Raw genomic sequence first — 21,999 nt, 5'->3', positions numbered from 1 at the left:
AGCATACATAATAGCATAGTAATGAAGATGGAGAAGATGACAAGCGTAAGCATTGAAGCATGACTCTTGATTGGATTTGCACTCCATAGCCAAGATTGTTGGTGTAGGCTCTCAACCTCTACTTGCTTGGAGAAGGAGAGGGAGATCTTGCACTTTGCAAAATGCATAATGAGAGTGTGTGTGAGTGTGTGTGGGAGACTATACGCCCTAAGAAACCCCCTAGCTTGCTTTGGTCGACCCCCCTTGTAGCTCATTCTTGAAGCTCATTGGACCCCTCCAGGCCTAGCCAGTCGCAAGCAGGAGGCATTACAAGCAGCAAGGGTAGCCTTGGGACAAGTGTCCCCCTTTGAGAGAGAGGACTTGAAAAATATAAAGACAATTAATTAAATCTCCTAAATTGTCATTCGATCCCTTGGGTGGCCAACCAATAGGCTTCAGGCACACCATGAGGGCAACATGACGAGGAACTTGACAAGTGTCCCCTTTGCTTTTTTTGTACTAGGCGTGCCTTGTGTGAGTGTGTGTGTGTTCTCATCACCCCTCATGTAGGGCTCGCCCCCTCCTTGTAGGGATTGAAATTGAACTTTTGCACACCTCAATCCACTCAATTTGGGCTTGGTTCCCACCACAAGCTTGGCCCTTAAGTCCCTCAAGCTTGGACCGGGTTCCCACCTCAAGTACAACCCTAACATCTCAAGCATGATAAGCACCTCAAGCATCCCAACCATCAAGCACCTCAAGAATGATAAGCACCTCATGCATCCCAACCATCAAGCACCTCAAGCATCTCAATCATAAAGCACCTCAAGAACCTTAGTCATCAAGCACCTCACGCACCTTAGTCATCAAGCACGACAAGCACCTCAAGCTTGGGCCGGGTTCCCACCTCAAGCACAACCCTAGCTGACCTAAGGTCAAAGGACTTTTACACTCATTATTGGAGGTCTTCAATGAAGCTAGCCCTAAGGTCTTATGCTCCATTGGTTAGCCTTGCTCTTTGATAGACCATGTCTCATTTGGGCCCCTTTACCATTGGCCCCGTGTTGAGATAGATCTATAAGAACATGTCTATTTATTTATCCTTGTTCCCGTTTATTCTCCCACATTAAATGATCACTTTAATATGAGAAAATCATGTGGGTTGGTTAGATATTAGATTTATGACATTACCTCTCTCTTGAAATCATAGTCGTCCTCGCCTATGAGGTAGAAGTGATAAAGCCTTAGTCATTAGTCAATCTTACTTAGCGGGTAGAGGATGCCTTTTTACCCTACGAGACATTTGCCCGTGGTTTGCCTTAATCGAGCTTTAGGAAACTTAAGCAAGACCCAATCATTTTCTTTGAATGTTAAGGCCCTTCTGTGCTTGTCAGTAGCAACTTTTTGCATTTGTTGAGATATGGATATAGCCTCCTTAATCTTTTGAAAAGATTCTTGTAGAGCATGGCTATACTCATCGGCGGCAAATATCTTCCCATGTACTTTGAGTAGCAAGGGACTTTTAGGTCTTACCTCAATGGTTCAATAGGTGCTTTTCCGTAGAAGTATGTACAATATTATTGTAGGCATACTCTACAAGAGGTAAGTACTTTTCCTATTGTGAGCGTTGATCTACTTCGGTAACATAAGTCTTGATTAGATCAAGTATTGTAAGATTGGCTATCTCACTTTGGCCATCCATTTGTGGGCGATAGGCCAAAAAGAAATTCAATCTTGTTACTAGATTTTCAAAGAGACCTTTCCAAAAATTACTGGTCATTCTAGGATCTCTATTTGACATGATGGATGTTGGTAATCCATGGTGTTTGAAAATCTGTGATATGAAGAGAGTTGTCATTTGGTGTGCCTTAATAGTCTTTTTGATAGGAATAAAGTGTGCTTTCTTGCTAAACCTGTTGACTATTGTCCATATTCCCGTATTCCCATCGATAGACTTGGGCAATCCAAACATGATATCCATGGATATACTCTCCCATGGTGAATTTGGGATAGGCAATGGCTGGAGTAATCCAGGTTGCTTCCCTCTATCATATTTGATCTTTTGGCATACTACACATTTTGAAACGTACTCTTGTATGTCCACTTTCATGGTAGGCCAATAGAAATACGTCTCTACTCCTTGAAGAGTAGGTTGAATACCTCTATGCCCCGCATAGGGAGGAACATGGGATTCATACATAACTTTCTCACGAAGGGAATGGGTAACACATAGCCTATTTCCGTGGAGAAGATAACCATCTTGCAAGATGAATGGTTCCTCTTTCTTCCCCAAAGCAAGGGCTGAAATTATGTCTCTAAAGTCAGGGTCAGTAGCATACTCATCTATCATAGAGGATAGATCATTGTGAGTAACTATAGACACCGCATTAACTTTTGGTTGTCATGAAAGTGCATTGGCCACTTGATTGTGCTTACCACCAATGTGAGCAATATGGAAATTAAATTGCGAAAGAAAATTTGCCCACCTCATTTGTTTGTCGGAAAGCTTGGTTTGCATCATGAAATACTTGAGATTTTTGGTGGTCAGTCCGTAGGATAAATGGAGTCCCCAATAGGTAGTGCTTCCATGTGTGTAGGGCATGTAGAATAGCTAAAATCTCTTTCTCATAAATGCCAAGACTCGTTGCCGTATTGAGCCTTCGGCTCTCATACGCTATGGCATGCCCTTCTTGAAGCAAAACTGCTCCAAGGCAATCACCACAAGCATCACATTGGACCTCAAACAGCTTTGAGAGATCTGGAAGCATGAGGACTGGTTGGGAGGTAAGCTTCTCCTTGAGCTTATCAAAAGCATTTTTCTCCTTAGCAGTCCATACATACTTAACGTTGTTAGGATTTTTTTGGAGCAAGGGATTGCACATATGTACATACACATGCATGGTGCATCAAATAAGGAATTGCGCATTTTCCAAAGCCAGGTGGTTACGTGGGGCCCACATGTGTACAGGTAGGACGGCATGTACATAGTGCATCGATTTTCACTATCACCAGTATCAATGTGTTTTTTCTACAATAATGAGGAGTTGGTAGCGTGTAAAACTTCTCGAGGAAGCTATCCATGGGCCGACAACATGAAGTAAGCAGGTGCGTCAGATGGCATCTAGTGGTGTCAGGAGGTCGAATGGGGTCAATATCTACACGTGGATAAGTACGGGCACAATGTGGATGTTTTCTTGTGATAATAATGCAGAAAGGTCATCATGAGGACCATATTTTGGGGCTACTTGACATGGTGGAGGGATGCATTATTGGAAAAAGTTGAGTGCCAGGTGTGCGGATGGATGCAATAGGGTGACAACTATGCACTGCGAGGCCACTTTTTGGCATGTTCGGGGTCCGTTTGAGGTCAACTAAAAGGCCAAGGGTGCCCAAGTAATAAAGATAAGTGTGGGATCTAAAAAACCAGAGAGAAGACCAAAAAAAATGTGGAGAGAAGAGGAGGAACAGCCACAATTGTGTTTTTGCTATTTTGGAGCCTGCCGTAACTGCTCATCTGAGGTCGGATTTGAGCACTTTGACATTGTAGACTGGGGTTTTGGGCCGTTCTGGACGTGATGGCACTGTCCATTTTGCCAAATTCCTCATTGTTTTTCTACTATTTTGGCTGTGTAAGTTTCTCCTATGAGCGAAGCTTCTGCTCCAACTTGTGATTGTATCTGGCATATTTTACCCATATTGTGTGAGCTATTTGCCCCATTGGTGTTGGCCTAAGCTCAATTGTATCTAAACATCAGAAATCATCCTCTTTTGAGCTGAGTTTTTTGGGTGTGTGTGTGTGTGTATCTCTCTCTCTGTGTGGAGTGGGTAAATGGGTAGTCTCTGTGTGTGTGTGTCTCTCTCTCTCTCTCTCTCTGTGGAGTGGGTAAATGGGTAGTCTCTCTCCTCTCACTCCATAGGTGTGTTCCCTGTCTCGGCCACGTGGGTTGTGTAAGCCGAGTGGTGCCCCATAGTGTGTGTGTATATCATCCCAAGAGTATGTGTCGGGTCATTATAGAGGCGTTCCATGTGTTTCCATCCCGCTCACATTCTTTTGGTGCCCCCACGGAGGATCTTTTTTGAGTACCTTCTGCTTTGAGCTTCAAGCTTTGAGATTCGGGATTACAGGTTACAGACTACAGGTTACAGGTTACAGGGACAAGTACAAGTACAGGTAGGTGGAGTAGAGTGATACACTGGCAGTGGAAGTCACTTGCAATTTCCGTGGGTATGCATCATTTGGCGCCTGCTTGAGCGCATTGTCTGCTAGATTGTACGTTACTTGTGGAAACTGCCATTGTACTCCTTTGTGGAGCCATATTTGGTTTTATTTGGCAATCCTAGCCATTTCTGAGACTTGGTCTGGAAGATAGTCATTTCTGAGACTTGATTATACGAGATTCACATAAGCCTTCCTGTGAGGGTCGATAGCGTGAGGTTTTATTGAGCTGGGGAATTCTCAAATGTGGAGATCCTTTCGGTGATACAGGTAGCTGGAGCACCCTTTTCGTGACCTTGCCATAGGCTATGTACTAGTGATTCCTACTTGATGCTCGGGCTCTATTGTTGGTAGTTTATGCATACATATAAAGTCTATATTTTGGGTTCACAATGCTCTACTTCTGGGGAAACTCTGCTAAAATTTTTCCAAGTGATGGCTGGTTTTTTGGTCTTGTGAGCCATTTATGCTATTATGCTGCTGAAATTTTGGCAAAATCAGAGGATTAGTCAAGTGTGCTTTCTTGGAAGCTACATGGATGGATTTTAAAGGATAATCACGACGGCCCTCAATTCACTCCTTTTTATTTAACTCAAAGAATCCAGATAAATGTTCATGTGTCCAGGAATATTTTTTTCCAGTAGCACATAGTCTTTATGTTCAGGCCAAGAAGATTAAGAGAGATACTGGAATGCCCTTTGCCTGTTGTAATTTTGATGATTAACTATGAAAACTCATTTGATGTGCATGTGTTTTTCCTTATCTAAAGTTGAGCTCCATTGAAGTTTCTAGGAATTGAGTCAGTCAAAAGTTTTGGGTTCTTGCACGTGTGTTCAAAGGGGTTCTTGAAGCATCGTAACTTGGGTAGCCATGGCTTTCCCTTATCCGGAGTTTCATGGAAGAAGTGATGAATATGTCGAAGACTTTTTGGAAAAGATGGAGGTTGCCTGCATTAGCAACCAGATTCATGACCCGGCACAGATGTTACGTCTTCTCCAAATTTGTTTGAAAAGTGATGGATGAGTTTGGTCCAAAGCATTTGAAGAGGAGTTGCGTATGGCTGATCCACCTGTAAGATTGAGTTGGGACAATCTAAGGCATGGGTTGGAAGTGGAGTTTGTGAAGATAGAAGATCCCGACAAAGTGTGGCAAGAAGTACAGAGTTTTGTGCAAAAAGAAGGTGAGCCAGTAGATGCCTACATACGTAAGTTTTCATTGACATGGGAGCGGATGTACAAGGCCTTAGCACCACATGTACCCTCGCCTGACATGATGAAGATGGACAGGTTCTTGGCTAGTCTTTGGGAGAATATACTCTGGAGAGTGGAGCTAAAGAAGCCTAGGACATATGAAGATGCATTGGAGGTGGCAAGGAACAAAGAGTGGAAGTTGAGGAAAATGAGCCACTTAGGGGTGGAGTCTTTGCCCATGACGTCTAAATTTCAGCCTATGGATTCTTTGCAAGGTTGCATGCCAGGGGTTCATCATGAACCAATGGTTTCTGTTACTCCTCAAGTTATGCCAACAGTGGTCACTACAGCAGTGCAAGATGATGGGATAAGGCAAGACATGAGGCAAGTGGTAGATTTAATGAAGAATCTTAGCCTAAACATGCTAGGTCAAGTGGGAAATAATCGAGGTCGAGGGAGGTTTGAAAATCAGCCACCAGAAGGTGAAGAAAGACCCAAGAATGGTGTTGGACAAAGCAATGGTAGGTTCTGGAGGCAAACGCCCACATGTTATAATTGTGGAGAGTTAGGCCACATCAGCCCGCAATGTGATAAGTCACCAAGGATGGGGGGAGACATGTATCCATTGCCAAGACAGGTGCTAACTAGGTCAAATGATTATGGCATCGAAATTAAGGGAGAAGAAGGAACCAATGGATTAACCCAGGAGGAAAAGGGAAAGACAAAAGTGATAAGTGTAGTCACCTTGGAGAAGGCATCAAAGCTAGAGGATACATTAGTGATGCCTATTGGAAAGAGGACCACAGAGGAAAAGGAAGGATGGTGGACAAGGTTATGTGGATGGTGGAGCCCAAATATGTTTCATAACGGTCTTACAGTGACTGGGGTGTCAGGATTCCGGATTAGATTAGCAAACCATCAAAAAATAAAATGTTTGGGTGTTGTAAAGAGATTAGAAGTGGAGGCATATGATGCAAAGGTGGTGGTTGATTTTCATGTGATGCCAGCGGGGTTGGAAGCATATCCTATTATATTGGGCAGACCATGGTTACGTGCAGTGGGAGCTGTTCAAGATTGGCAACGTGGTACGATTAGCCTCTATGGAAAGACATGTGCCAAGAAGCTATATAATATGGACACAAGGAAACGATTGGAGGAACTTTATGAAGATGAGGATGAGTCTAGTGATGAAGACTATTCCACAGTGACTGATGAGGACAATGATAGTACTACCAGCAGTGACGAGGATGTTGATGTTGCATTCCTTTTGATGGACAAAGAAATCCAGGAGTCTGGTTTAGTTGCATTTGCAAATGAAGTTGAAGATGAAAGTGAAAGGCCTTATGAAGTGATTGAAGGGATGATGCAAACCAAGGTTGAATTGTCAAAGAAGCAGGAATTGATGACACAAATGATCAGTGGAGACCTCTCAGCTATTGAGAAGGAGATATATTTGCATATGCTGGCTAGTTTTCCTGATTTGTTCATTACTTCATATGAAGAGATCAGAGGGTTCAAGGGCGAAGAGATGCACATAGAGCTGAAAGAAGGTGCTAAGCCAGTGAGTCAAAGGCTAAGAAGGATGGGTCAAGAGAAAATGGAAGCCTTGAAGGAAGAGGTGGACAAGCTATTGAAGGCAAGGTTCATAGTCCCTGTGGAGACCACAGAATGGGTGAACCCAGTAGTAGTCAGTCCAAAGAATGATGGGAAGTGGAGGATTTGTGTAGATTTTAAACCCTTAAATGCAGCCACTAAGAAGAACCCATATCCTCTTCCATTCATCGATCAGATCTTGGATTCAGTGGGCAGGTTATGAGAGGTACAGTGTGTGTGATGGTTTTTCAGGCTATTTTCAATTGAAGGTTGCTCTTAACCGAACAAAGACAACTTTCATTACGCCATGGGGCTGTTATTGCTACACAGTATTGCCATTTGGGTTGACAAATGGACCTTCCTTCTATCAAGAGAGAGCAAATTGGGTATTGGAACCATTCATTGGTAGTTGTGTTAAAGATTTTATGGACGACTTCTATGTCTATAGCAGTAGGGCTGAACACCATGAGAAGTTGCAGATGGTATTGGCTCAATATGATGAATCTGGAGGACAATTAAATCCAAAGAAATGTCATTTAGCACAACCAAGGGTGAAGTTATTGGGCCACATGGTGTCAGAAAATGGCATTGAGGTTTATCCAGACAAGGTTAAGTCTATTATTCTTCTTCCATCACCTACGAGTACAAAGCAATTGGCAACCTTTATACACAAAGTAAAGTACATGGCGCGGTTTATTCCATTGTCTTCAAAACTCCTTTATCCATTACAACAAGTGGCAAAGCACGATCCATTGCAATGGGATGACAAGTGTGAAGAAGTGTTTCAAGAGGTGAAAGAGGTGTTAGGGGGGTTGTCAGCCACGTAGGCTCCTGATTGGGAGCAAGTGTTTTATGTAAATCCATCAGTAGGGGATGATGCCATTGGAGCCATGCTATTGCAAAAGGGGAAGGGCAGCCATTATATGAGGACAGTGTATTGTGCAAGTCGAGTGAAGTTGGTAGCAGAGAGAAAATTCTCGGAAGTAGAGCTAGTGATGGCCAGCGTAATATTTGCTTGTCGACGATTTCGTCATTACTTGCTACCACGACCTTTTGTTTTCTTGACGAGTTATGCCTTTTTGCCACATTTAATTAATGGCACTAACATGTCAAATGTGGTCAAGAAATGGGTAATTGAGCTGCAAGAGTTTGAGTTCTCTCTTCTAGTGGACTAGCCGATTTGTTGACCTACAAGGAGAATCCCCTTATTGTTAAGGAAGAGGCGGTGAGAAAGGTAGTTGAAGAAGTGCCACAGATCAGCAATGCACATGTGTTGTTCTTTGATGGCTCATACAGAAAGAGCCATGATGCAGCTTCAGGGGGTATAACACTTTATGATCCAGAGGGGAAGCTAGTATGCAAGAGAGGGTTCAAATTGGATGCACATAGTAACAACGAGATTGAATATGCTACATTGGAAGCCGGATTACACATTTGTTTGAAGCATGGGATTAGAAAGGTTGAGCATAAAAGGTGATGCCTTGTTGGTTGTTAAGCAAGTGCTGGGTGTGTGGAAGAGCAAGAACACCTCATTGAAGGAAATGTGTTTTAGGATTAAAGGCCTGTTAAAAAAGTTTGAAGCATGGAGCATCAGACACATTGAACGTTCTCTAAATGGAGAGGCACATGAAGCGGCTCAAAGCATGATTGGGGAGCTATTTGTGTTGAGGACCAATTTACCTCTTTATCATGGCCGGGAAAGTTTGGCTCAAGAAGAGGAGTTTTCGCTAACAGGAATCATTCCGAAGGACATTCAGAAGTCTAAAAAGTATGGTTTTGTGCGTAGAGCATATAGGTACAAATTGATTGGTGATGTCTTGTACATGAAAGGGGCCGATCTCATGTTCATATTTGTACCTTGGCTGGAGGAGCTTTACAGAGTGTTGGAAGAGAATCATGAAGGCGCATGTGGCGGCCATTTTGCTCTAAAGATCACCTTGCATAAGATCTTGCAAGAGGGGTATGTATGGCCTAGTTTGCACAAGGATGTTCACAATTGGTATAGGTCTTGCAATAGGTGTCAAGCATTTGGAAAGAGAGTGTTGAAGCCGGATCTACGAAAAACCATTATGGCGTTTGATGTGTTTGAAAAGTGGGGGATTGATGCAATAGGCCCGTTACCTATCACAAGCAGGGGCAAAAGCTATATTTGACTACAGTGGACTATCTCTCCGGATGGGCAGAGGCTATAGCATTAAAAAAAATCACTGCAAAGGATGTGGAAAATTTGTGTACGATGAAATATGTTGCAAGTTTGGGGTGCCATCGCATGTACCCGCAATCACCTTTTAAGTTAAGACCGCCCGCTTCGGATGCTCATAACTCATGATGTACAAGTCCGACTCACAAGCTATAAAGCACGGTTGAAAAAACTTATTAGAAACCATATGTTGAAGTCTTGAACAACCCAAAACATCAGCATTCAAGCTTGACAAAATCAACCTTTGTACATGATTTTTTACAGAGCCACTTCCAAAACTCGTAGGGCTGTGTACACATATATACATGAGGCTAGTGGGAAAGATTTCTAGCATAATCAGTGACTTTATGTTTATTCAAAAAATGCTTGACATAGCTTGCCAACCCTCCCTTGCATGCTTAGTCATTGATGGCAAGCAAAGATCCCTAGGGTGAACAACTGTTGCATTTCATCCCCAGAAACCTCATCCACATTTTCAGATGTCTCCACATTGTCTCGTTCTATTGATAGAATTTCATTAGTCACAATTGTCATCAAACGTGTCAAATATTTCTTCAATCTATAACCGTTGACACGATAGTTATGTTTGCACCACTCAAATCAGCCAACTGATATGTGCCATTATCAGATTTATTTACAACAGTAAAAGGACCTTCCCATTTGATTTGAAACTTCTTCTGAAGGGTATTGTACAACTTACTATTGTATCACAACACCAAATCACCCTTCTCCATTGTTTTATCTTTCACGTACTCATTGGATTTTAGCTGAGCCTTCCTTGACACTTCTTCATAGTAGCTCAAAGCTAAAACTCTATCCAATTGTAAGCATTGTAAATCCAATAACCTTTTCTGCCATGCATTTTTTTGCTCCTCATCTTCCAATGACAATAGCTTGAGAGTAGGAATTTCCATTTCAATTGGCAATAAAGCTTCCTTGCCATAAACCAAGTGGTAAGGGGAAAATCCTGTGCTCGTCTTGATAGTAGTCCTATAGGTCCACAACGCACAAGGCAACTTTGAATCCCAAGTTTTCCCATGTGTTTGAGTCATCTTTGTCAAGATCTTCACCAACTCTCTGTTGAACCTTTCATTAAGACCATTGCATTGTGGATAATAGGGAGAACTGTACCTATGCTATATATTGAGCTTTTTGCATAAGAAATCAAACAACTCCCCTCTAAATCCTGGTCCTCTATCCGAAAGTAACTCTAGTGGCACACCAAATTTGCAACATATGTACTCATAAACAAATTTTCCCATCTCTTTACTAGTAATCTATTTGACAGCTTTGGCTTCTGCCCATCGTGACAAATAATCCACTACTGTCAAAATTGTAAGCATTTCTCTTGCTAGTCATAGGTAAGGGTCCAATAGCATCAAGACCCCATTTTTCAAACACATCAAAAGCTAAAATTGTCTTCCGCAACTCAGGCTTCAAAATTCTCTTTCCCATCCTCTGACAAGGCAAACATGACTTACACCAATGATTAACATCCCGTTGAATACTCGGACATATATAACCTTCTTGCAAGACCTTATGCAACATGATCTTCATAGAAAAATGGCCTCCACAAGATCCCTCATGATTTTCTTCCAAATTTTGTAAATCTCCTCCTTCCAAGGCACACGACGCAAAATCAAATCACCTCCTTTCATGTAAAACACATCATCAAGTATTTTGTATTTCTTGGCTTTCCTTATGAATGCATACTTTTTAGAAGACAGCAAACCTTCAGGTAGAACACTTGCCAATAGAAAATCCACTTCCTTTGATAAGATTTCCCTCCCATGATATAAAGGGGCATCAGCCTTTACCACAAACACACAAGTGATCATGTCTTGGGCAGCATCATGAGATTCTTCATTTAGAGACCTCTCAATATGTTGCAAACTCCATGCTTTCAAGTTTCAGTTTAGGGTTCTTATTCTTCCATACTCCCAACACTTGCTTCACAACCAACAAAGCATCTCCTTTAATTTTCAAGCGTCTAATTTCCAATTGTAAGCAAATATGCAAACCACCTTCAAGAGCCATGTATTCTGCTTCATTGTTACTTTTGGCATCAAGTTTCAGCCCTTGCTTCCTCATAAGCTTTCCTTGTGCATCATAAATAACAATGCCTCTTGAAGCAGGATCATGACTTCTTCAATAATAACCATCAAAGAATAACAATGAAGCATTAGGGATCGCAAGAGTCCCGAATTCCTTCTTTTGCACCACCTCTTCTTTAACCAAAATTGGAGTATCCTTATAAGTGAGAAGATTCGCTAAGGTAGCCCGAGTACTTTCCTCCACCAAACTGTTGGAGCTCAATAACATGTCTCATCACTGTTTTTGATATATTTGAATTATTGAACAACTGGGGAAGCAATGAATAACTGGTGAGAAAGGTGAATGACTTTTGTAGCAAGTAGTATCTGAATCGTCTGCAAGCATAAACCATACTGGTCATCACCAATTCAATCTCAAAAAAATCTCTCTCATGAGGAGTTTTCACTCTGCTAGCATAATGAACAGGCTTCATATACTGAGATTCCTTCCCCCTTGTAATAACATAGCTCCGATAGCATCATTCCCACTGATGGGTTAACATAAAACTCCTTTTCCCAGTCAGGAGCTTTCATAATAGGTAACGTACTCAAAACTTTTTTAACTTTGTCAAAAACATCGTCATACTCATGAGACCACTCCAAGGGATCATTCTTAACTGTTTGCTGCAATGGATACAATAGCTGTGATGCCAAAGGTATGAAAAGAGACAGATATTTAACTTTCTGTATGAAAGTGGCCAATTGTCTGGTATCTTTAGGGGATGACAGTAACAGCAAAGCCTCCACTTTCTCTGGGTCTGCTTCAATCTCATTTTCTAAAATAACATGCCCAAGAAACTTCACTCGTGGCTGTGCCAAATGACAATTTTTAGGGTTTAACTGACCCCCATATTCGTCATACCTTGCAAAATTCATTTCAAGCTTTTGAACATGCTCTTTCCTTGAACTGTATATGTAGAAATCATCTATGAACCCTTTGACAAACTTTCCAAGGAACGGGGTAAAGACCCTATCTACCCTACTTTCAAAGGCTCCCGGGCCATTTGTCAACCCAAAAGGAAGGCAACAAAAGCAAAAACAACCCCATGGCGTGATAAAAGTAGTCTTTTTCCTGTCTTCAGGAGCAACGATAAGCTGAAAGTATCCTGAATATCCATCATAGACATTGTATCTTTCAAAACTAGCCACTGCATCTAACAATTGATCAATAAAAGGCAAAGGGTAAGGATCTTTCTTGGTCACCGCATTTATTGGCTTGTAATCAACACAAACTCTCCAACGCCCATCTTTCTTTGGACTACAGGGCTCACCCATTCAGTATTATCCACTGGCACAATGAACCCTGCATCCAAAAGCTTATCTACTTATTCCTTTAAAGCATTCATTTGTTCTTTACCCGTCCTTCTTAATTTCTGCCGTATTGGCTTTGCCCCTTCAACTAGCTCGATCTTCACAGGATCCCCATCAAAACCCCTTATTTCTTGATATGAGGCAATGAAAAGATTTGGAAACCTGTCCAACATTGCTAAGTCCTCCATTCTTTCTCCTTGTGTCAAATTAGTACTCAACATATTTTGGATCAACTCTTTCTTCTCACTAGAAGTTCTTGTTTAGGTTGCATCAACTCTTCAAGTTGCTCTAAAGGGCTTGAAGCATTTATATTCCCTGATATTTGCAACACTTCACTAATTTCTTTTTGTTCTTTGTCCAACAACAAGAATGATACTTCACCCTCATTACTGGAACGAAGTAGTGCTACTTTTTGAGTCTTCAGAACTATCATCACTGGTAGTTTCGGACTCATCATTGTCACTCACATCTTCAAGTGCCATAGGTTGTTTGGTAGTCATATCAAACACTTTCTTTTCACCCTTTTTGCCATGCACACCGATTGTGCCCTTGCCCCAATCTTGCACGGCACCAACAACTCTCAACCAAGGTCATCCCAAAATGACAGGAAAGGCTCCCAGACCAGCTAGCATAACATGAAAGTTCACCATAACTTTCACGTTAAAGACTTCGACTTCCAAATTCTTGATCATTCCCAAACATTCCATTGGCATGGTTTGCTAGCTGAATCCGAAACCCAGAGCTTCCGCATGTAATGAGACCCAGTCTCTCAACACATGACTGTGTGATCACACAAACTTGAGCACCTCCATCAACGTAGGCTTCTCCCATGCCCACACCTTTCTGCCAAGCGTTCACCACAGATGAGATGTCGGGTAACTCTCCCATAGACAACACTCTGACTTGTCCATGCTTTGGATCTTTTTTTGGATTCACTAATGAATTCCACTGCCTTTTAAGTTTGGGCACCATGTTCATCAATTGTCCAAAAGTACAATCTACTTTCCTCCCAATCAGTTCTTCCTTTAAACTGTAAGCTGTTTGGCCTTCTCCCAAAGGCAAATCTGCCACTTCAAATTTCCTACGAGACATCCTCTTTCTCTTGGATTTCTCATCTTCACCCTCCTTCTACTTCCCTTTCTTTCTGCTAGGCCCTGGTGCTGCATAGCCTTCCCTCTCTCTTTTGCCTACTGGAAACACATCTGCATCTTTCTTTTCGACTCGCACAATACCCACATGACAACCCGAGGTTGAGGCTTGATTTTCTTGTCCAGTACCTTGATCTCCCCGTATATCCAATGCATAATCATTAGCTCTGTTAGGAATCTACTGAGGAAGTGGGAACATATCCCCTCCCATCCTTGCTGGCTTTGAACAATAAGTGCTAAGATGACCAAGTTCACCGCAATTATAACAAGTGGGGATGAACCTTCTCCGTGGCTCAAAACCACCTTGTCCATGACCAGCATTCGCATTAGGCTGAGCTTCACATGCATGAGCCATTCCTCTACCACGCCCACAACCACAACCACCTCCACCACCAAGGACACTAAGTTGCAATTCTTGCATCCTGGGCATCATATCTTGTATATTTCGTTGTAACTGTTCTGTACTAGAATCCCTTTGAATAGGTTGACCTCCAGCTTCTGCCTGATGCTCCTCCTTTTGGCTACCATTATTTTGCTCAGGGACCGCTTTCTCGTATTCATTAAGCCTTTGAGCTTTCCATTCTCTCTCTCTGGCAATGGAAACTGCCTCCTCGAAGGTGATGGGTCTTTTTAGCTCAACTTTGAACTTCAAACTTTCTTTATGTTTGCCACAAAACGGTCCTTCTTTAACATGGATGGAGGGATCTCATTTCCCAAAGCCTGGGCCCATTTATCCCATAAATGGGTGAACTACATGATAAAATCATCAACACTCTGATTAGCCCTCTGAGTGTACCCCAGAATTTCATACCAAACTTCATCAGGTACTTTGATGTATTTTGCGAAGAAAGCTTGCTTCACATGGTTGTAGTCCAAAATCACCCTTGGATTTTGTGCCTTCATCAACTCCTCAAAATTGTGTAACCAACCTTTTGCCTCATCCTATAAACTATATTGCAGTAGCCGCAACAATATAGCTTGGTCTAGTATGTTGTGCAGTAAAAAATTGACTTCCATCTTTTCAATAAATATCTGTGCATTTTCATTAGGCAATCCATGAAACTGTGGGAACTTGTCTGCCATGTTTGATTGCCATAAAAACACTTACATGTGACGTCGAAAACTCAAGGGATGCTGATGGATCGCTCCAGTACCTAATCCACCTCACACTGGGTAACCCGACCCCCAGTACTTGGCTTCACAAAACCTCACGACCCTCCAAAGGCTACAATCCAATTATACGACCGCCTCAAGTGCTGTCCACAATTTGCACATACATAGGCGGTTGTCCATAAGGACCCACATCCCTTTTACATTCACTGCCTGCAGAATATACATATTTCAGAGGAACTGAAGGTCTGGAGCACTTTCTCCTTAGTGGGGGCACCAAAACAATGTTATCTTGCAAACAAGAAGGAAAACAAAAACCTCTATAGCCTTGCACACACCACACCACCGGAAGGAAACACCATTAAGCTGCGGAAAACACTTATATTGAACACCTGTAAAGTCAAGCGGGAAACAATCCTAACCCAAACCATGATTAAAAGTGATGAAAACCAAGACCATAAAGATGAATCTTGTGTCATGTAGACCTCCGTAGAGTATCCATATGCTTGATTCCGACAACATACGAGAGAGTTACAAGCTTTCGAAGTTGGGGTATCTCTCAAAAGCTCCAAAAAAGCTAGTCTCTGTTAGCCAAAAGGGTGTGCAGATAATTGCATCTATTAAAAAGGGGATTTTTTTGGCTCTTATCCCTAGGAATTTTCTCTCTCCTCTTAGCCGACATGGTTCTCTCCTTGGGCACCTTTTAATTGGTCCAATTTTGGCCTTTTTTGGGTGAAAAATGAGTTGTCGGTGACCATTTGACTAAGGAATGGGGTGGGGGCAAGTGACCGGGGACCAAAAAGATGGCCAAGTTCCTGTCGAGGTAGTGGGAACTCAAAATGGGCACCCCCTCTCTCCCCCAACACCCACGAGCCCCATTAGCAAGGTAATAGAAGCTACATTTGCCCCTTTGATACAACCTTAGGGGGTGCCCACTCCCCCCCTTATACCCTCCAATTTCCACTTTCTCCCCCCATGTGGGATTACTCCATTGCCACTTGGCATCATCCTCCAAGCTTCCCAACTTCCTTAAAAATTCCCAGCTTTTGCCAAAGCATGAGAGGACTTCTCGAACAATTTTCCTCGAGGCATATCTTGCTGCTCCAGTCACCGAATGACGCAACGTAACACACGGCTCGAAGCCCATCACCTCGGCTATCTCCAAAAATATAAAACTTAAAAATTTCTAATCTTAGACCCCCAAGTTGGCCTAGTTTCCCTTCTCGCATGTACTCGCAATCACCCTCTAAGTTGAGACCGCCTGGTTCGGATGCTTATAACTCATGATGTGCATGTCCGATTCACAAGCTATAAAGCACGACTGAAAATACTTATTAAAAACCATATTTTGAAGTCTCAAAAAACCCAAAACATCAACATTCAAGCTTGAAAAAATCACCCTTTGTACATGAATTTTTACAGAGCCACTTCCAAAACGCGTAGGGTTATGTACACATATATACACGAGGCTAGTGGGCAAGCTTTCTAGCATGAATCAGTGACTTTATGCTCATCCAAAAAATTCCTGACACACAAAAGCTGGTGGCATGCCCATGATAGAGTTGTATCACTCAACAGGAGCTATGGAGCACGATAGAGCTACAGCTAAGTCTATTTTTACATATGCGACTTTTGGATTGCTGCAAACTATAGACTATTGGCTGCCATGCAAAGACTTCATAGCAACTAACCATAAAATTTCAATCAAACGTAAGGATTTTACACACGCAAACGTTGCTCCTTGGCCTCAAATTTTGCAACCGCTTGCAACACTTCAACCCTGCAAGCAAGGTCACTGACAATATTGTTGCATGAGCAATCGAATGCCTTTCAGCCTAGCCACTGTAGAGTCACACCGCCTTGCTCATTCCAAAATCACGTCACTTGTTATTAGCAATTGGCAATACAGAAAGGCATTGAGATTGTTGAACAAGGAGCAACACAATAACAAAAAACTGCAATAGCAAGCTTTCTTCTTGCATCTTCAGAATAATAAAATTCACCAGAAAACTTATCTTTTGTGGGCTGCTCTCCACAGTTCTGATACCATGTTGAAATGGGGAGAAAGACAAAGACGATAGATGAGAGAGAGAAAGAGAGAGAGACGACCCAGATTTGCAAACCCCAAAATGTGTCAATTGATCACACCAGATGAGTTTATATAGAGCGGACCAGGGTGCTATATAGAGATACTATATATAGCTCAACACTAGGTTCTACTCTTTGACTGGCATTTAGATGGTATGGATTTTCTTTTCATCGGGCCATGGAAAATGAGAGCATGATGGGGCCGGTGAATTTATCAGAAGGGCTCTACCACATGAGCAATTGAAACCTGATGCATGGCACATGAAGTGCGCCAAGGATGTGGTTAGTTTCTTGAAACATAAATTTCATGATGAAAACACCCAGTCAAAGGTGACTCAATTTTTTTGGGACGTTGAAGCAATTGATGTGACGAGGGAGAGGAAATGGAATTGCAAGTGAGTGGAAGGGTCATCTTATTGCATTGTGTGAATGGAAACTCTAGGAATGACAAGTGTGCACTTCGCTACACAGATGTCTCATGTTTTTGCCAGTTTTGTATGTCACAATGCTAGAGGTGATGCCTTAACAACACACATGTCAGAAACTCGTAGTATACCACCATCGAGCCCTTGGACAACAATGATGAAGAAAGTGATCAGCCAAGTGACAATGAAGGATCATATTTTCCTATTTATGGTGGACATCATGATCCAATTAGTGATGCTCTATGTGTAGGTGACAACTTTGGCATGAATACGAATGAAGACGAAGTAGACTTCTACCTCTTGGGGTGCTTAAAGGAGAAATACAAAACCACACAAGCTCTAAGAGATTCTTGGGACAACTACATTTTTCCAAATTCCTATTTGGTTGAGGGCTACTACTCTGAGCTAGTTGATGGTACAGAGGATGTTCATTACATACCTCATGACCAAGCAAAAGTGTTGTTGGAACCACACTTGGTTCGATCCATCAAGATAACTTTGGAACCCTTGCATGGTGTGCCAGATAAGTTTGGATCATCTCTAGAGGTTTATGAAAATGTGTACAATAGCATGCCAATGGTGTTGTAGGTCTTTGTACCTTTGAGCCTAATAAACATTTTTTTTGCTACAATTACTGTTTGTTGTACCCGAGTCCTCCAAAAATATCTAATCACAAATGTACCTTACTTTTCTCTTTATATAGTCCATGTGTGGTGTGTTTCTCTCTCTCTCCCACTGCCACACCGGTATATATTTAATCCCAAAACATTATTTGTATAATTATTCCATCCTTCTTCATTGCTGCATATTTTTTAACCAAAACAAGAGGGACAATTGCAATAAACTAAGAGACAAAGAATTAGAGGCCAACATTAAATTCTCATTTTTACTCAAAGAGCAACAAAGACTCTTGTCATTACAAGCGAGTGAAGACATGACATGTCTTTAAATGTCACAGTTTCTTGCAAACACGAGGCTTTGGGGGGTGGAAAATAATAATGGGATGTTGGAGGGGAGTAATTTTTTGGGGGGACATCTTCACAAGAGACGGTCACTTCATAACTTCCTTGCTCTTTGCTTTTCCATCTTCGCATAAAACCAAAACCCAGTGACAGGCTGATGAGCATGAACTGAGCTTTAATGATGAAACTATTAATGAGGTTGACCTTTAAAAATTTCTCTATGTGTTGAGATGCTTTTCCTGAACAAGCCATGAGTAAAGGAGGTCTCACCATCATTCTCATCCTCAACCTTGTTAGATTGCTGCTTTGAGCAATTCATCTCTGATGCTTGTGCCGCTTTTGACTGTTTAGTTGCACTATAAAGAGATACATCAATAAAAATCATTCAATGTCTGTAGGGAGCCAAGTCGTGTAGCCAAAACAACTTACCATTATCATGTTTCTTTTGCTTGTTTGAATTCTTCACCATATCACTAAGGAAGACAAGGGAATCTGGATCTGCATCACATTGAACCATGCATTGCACCACTTCCATCCCTCTTGCACTACAACATATGTCATCTTAACATCAAAATCTTCTATTGGTTTAGTTTTATTTGGTTCTAGTTCTCCTTCTATCTATTCAGAGGGCTCCACCTTAGCAGTTGGGGTTTTGGAAATTGCCACATGCGAGCCTTCCTCGCAAGCCAAATTTTTGTCACTTACAAAGGATGAGCCTTCCTTGCCAATTGGAGTTGACTAATCATCAAATTTCATGTTTGTGTCCATGGTGTTGGCATCCGAATTTTCATCATCACTTAACTTTGACACCTCAGCATATGGCATATGCCTAGAATCTACAACTACACCACAAAAGTTGTAGCTTGTGCAATCAAAAAGAGTTTATTGCATTCTTAATGAATTCTATTAACTCGATAGACATGGAGAATAGAAAACCAACCAATATGCACAAGCATCGACTTTGCCGATTTAGAAATACTCTACTTACAGGAGGGGTTGGCACATTCTCTCTCTGGCCCAGCCCATCCAGCAAAACACAAAGCATGCTATGCATCACCACATTCTAGTGTATATATACGCACTACTTTGGAAGCCACAAAACCTAAACCACATGCATCACATGCTCTTGGAACAGTCACTGTGGCCTGGGAGTGACTCCCATGCTCATCAATTGTGGGACATAGCAACATTGAGTCACCTCTCTTCACTTGCTCTACCAAGTTCTCATAAAATGTGACTTGAGCAGCACATGTAGCTTATGGTGATGCTAGGTCAATTAGTTCTTTCTGCACCACACTTGACAAGTAAAATATTAGTCCATGTCAGAAAAGTACCAAGGATACACTCTAAGTACATATGAGAGTACCAAGGACAACATCAGAGTACCAATCACAAGAACTTACCAAGCACATATGAAAGATACTTTGCAACAAAGGCATATGCACTTTCCCAATGTACAAACACATGCACGGTGTTTAGCAAAAAAAAAGGCATGTACTTTCATGATACACAAACACATGCATGGTACTTTGGAAACAAGGCGTATGTACTTTCAAAATATTGACCTATGAAAGGTACTTTGAAAGATAAAGGCATATATTTTGTCAATGTACCTATGATAGGTACTATAAAATCTACCAAGTAATATAAAAATATGTACAAATTGCCTATGTGGGTACTCTTGGTTGTATCTTGAATTTGAACTACCATATAAAAAGCTATCATAGTACTTAGCTTCACAAAGTACCTTAAATCCTAGTCTAATGATGGATTTTGTGATTTCCACCACCATCACTAAGCTTTGTGAACCACTAGTCAATAAACTTGCATTGATAATTACAAAAGGTACCACAATCTACTCAATCACAATTAAATGGTTGATTTTGAGAGTTTTACCTATTTGCTACCATTTATAAGCTCTATGAAGCACCAACAATGCCGCATTGGTAGCTACAAAAAGTACCATGGTGTATATAATCACAATCACATGGTGGAATTTGAGAGTTCTACCTTGTTTCTACAATGCCTAGGCTTTGTGAAGCACCCATACGGCTCCATTGGTATTTATGTAAAGTACCATGACAAATTTAATCCTTGTTAAATGGTAGACTTTGAGTAGTCCTATCTATTTTTGCCTTGTTGAGTACCAAAAAAACTCCATTGGCGCTTGTGGAAAATCCATGTAAAACATAATCAGAATCAAGTGATGAATATTGAGAGTTGTACTTGTTAGTTACTATCCCAAAACTCTCTTAACCACCCAAAACGTTCACATGGTACTTACATTGCACTTAAAAACCTAAATGCAAGGTTTAATTTTAATACACAATGTATCAATCTTGATGCATACGTCTATACGATCAATGCATCCTCTAATCTGTGAGTGGCTTGCATCAGCCCAATAGCTATCAATGCTGCACTTGAGAGAGCAACAATATTTGCATCAATTACCATCACCTCAGAATCAGATGCACCACATGCTCCTCCCTCCATGATATATTTCGACGTTTGAAGCTCATTCAATTGCCCTTGAAGCATTGTTGCAGCAGCTGAAGATGTTCCCTCTATCTTCCACATGCTCTGACTTTTCTCTTGTAGTTTCACTTGGGCTGCATTTATTGTGGTTTTCATACTCTCTAGTGTACTCTTTCTTGCAGCCAACATGTGCTCCACTTCCACCACAATTTGGAGGTTAATAAAGCTGTAATTCAGAATTGAGTGAGGTCCCAAACTACAGGAAAAAGAAGTTATCCCCCCATGGTCAATGAGAGACTTTGGAGTGGATTGTGTGGTCCAAGTCCCTAGCTGACCATTGTTATGTATTCATTCCAATTCTTGAGCTTTTTGTCCATCCTACCCAGGAGCTTCTTGCAATGATCTAGGATTTGCTCACCAAAAACAGCCCATGCAACCTTTCGCTGACCTGTTGGACTCTTCATGGAAGTTGGGCATCTATCATATACAAACAAGGTTGAAAAATTGTGCGTGTATTCTTTGTTGATTGATGGCTTGATATACTTTGTGAAACAATAACCTACATTCTTTTGCATATTCAGGCCGCACCATATGCAAGAAGATCCTGGCAGCCTTTTCCCTTTCCTTTGTAAAGATTGCCAGCCAATCCTCATTTGCCACATCCTCAATCAGAAAAATGTTGGTACAACTTGCCTTCCAAATTGGGACCGTACTCCTTGTGTAGGTCATGTCGTGTAAAGTAGAATCTGGTCTGCTTGGGATATTGAGCCTTCTGAGATGCTACTTTTGGGCACAAAAATTGTGAGGGAATGGAATTAGTAAAAACTCTTCTACGGCCATGTAAAACTAAGCATTCAACAATAAAACTTATGAATTGTGGACATGGGAAAAACAGGGGAAAACCTTGAACATCTTATTTTTTAATTGTAAAGTACTAATTTAATAGATCCATCCATTCAGGAGAAGGAAATGGGTGGTTACCATTGCCCTTATCAGAGGCAATAAAGGTGTCCTTTGATGACATACTTGCACCACTCTTGGGTTTGCTGCCGCTAGAATGCAAGCTAGTGGATGACACCTCAACCGGTGATTTGTTTGGTAAGATACACTTTCGCGGTGGCATCTTCATTGCTAGTGTCCCAATAAAAACCATCAAATCTCATACAATAATGAGTGAAACACACTCACCGGAGAGAGAGAGAGAGAGAG

This window comes from Adiantum capillus-veneris, chromosome 24, assembly GCF_014529385.1.
Source record: "Adiantum capillus-veneris isolate H3 chromosome 24, ASM1452938v2, whole genome shotgun sequence".
Lineage (NCBI taxonomy): Eukaryota > Viridiplantae > Streptophyta > Polypodiopsida > Polypodiales > Pteridaceae > Adiantum > Adiantum capillus-veneris.
This window is presented reverse-complemented; position numbering follows the sequence as displayed.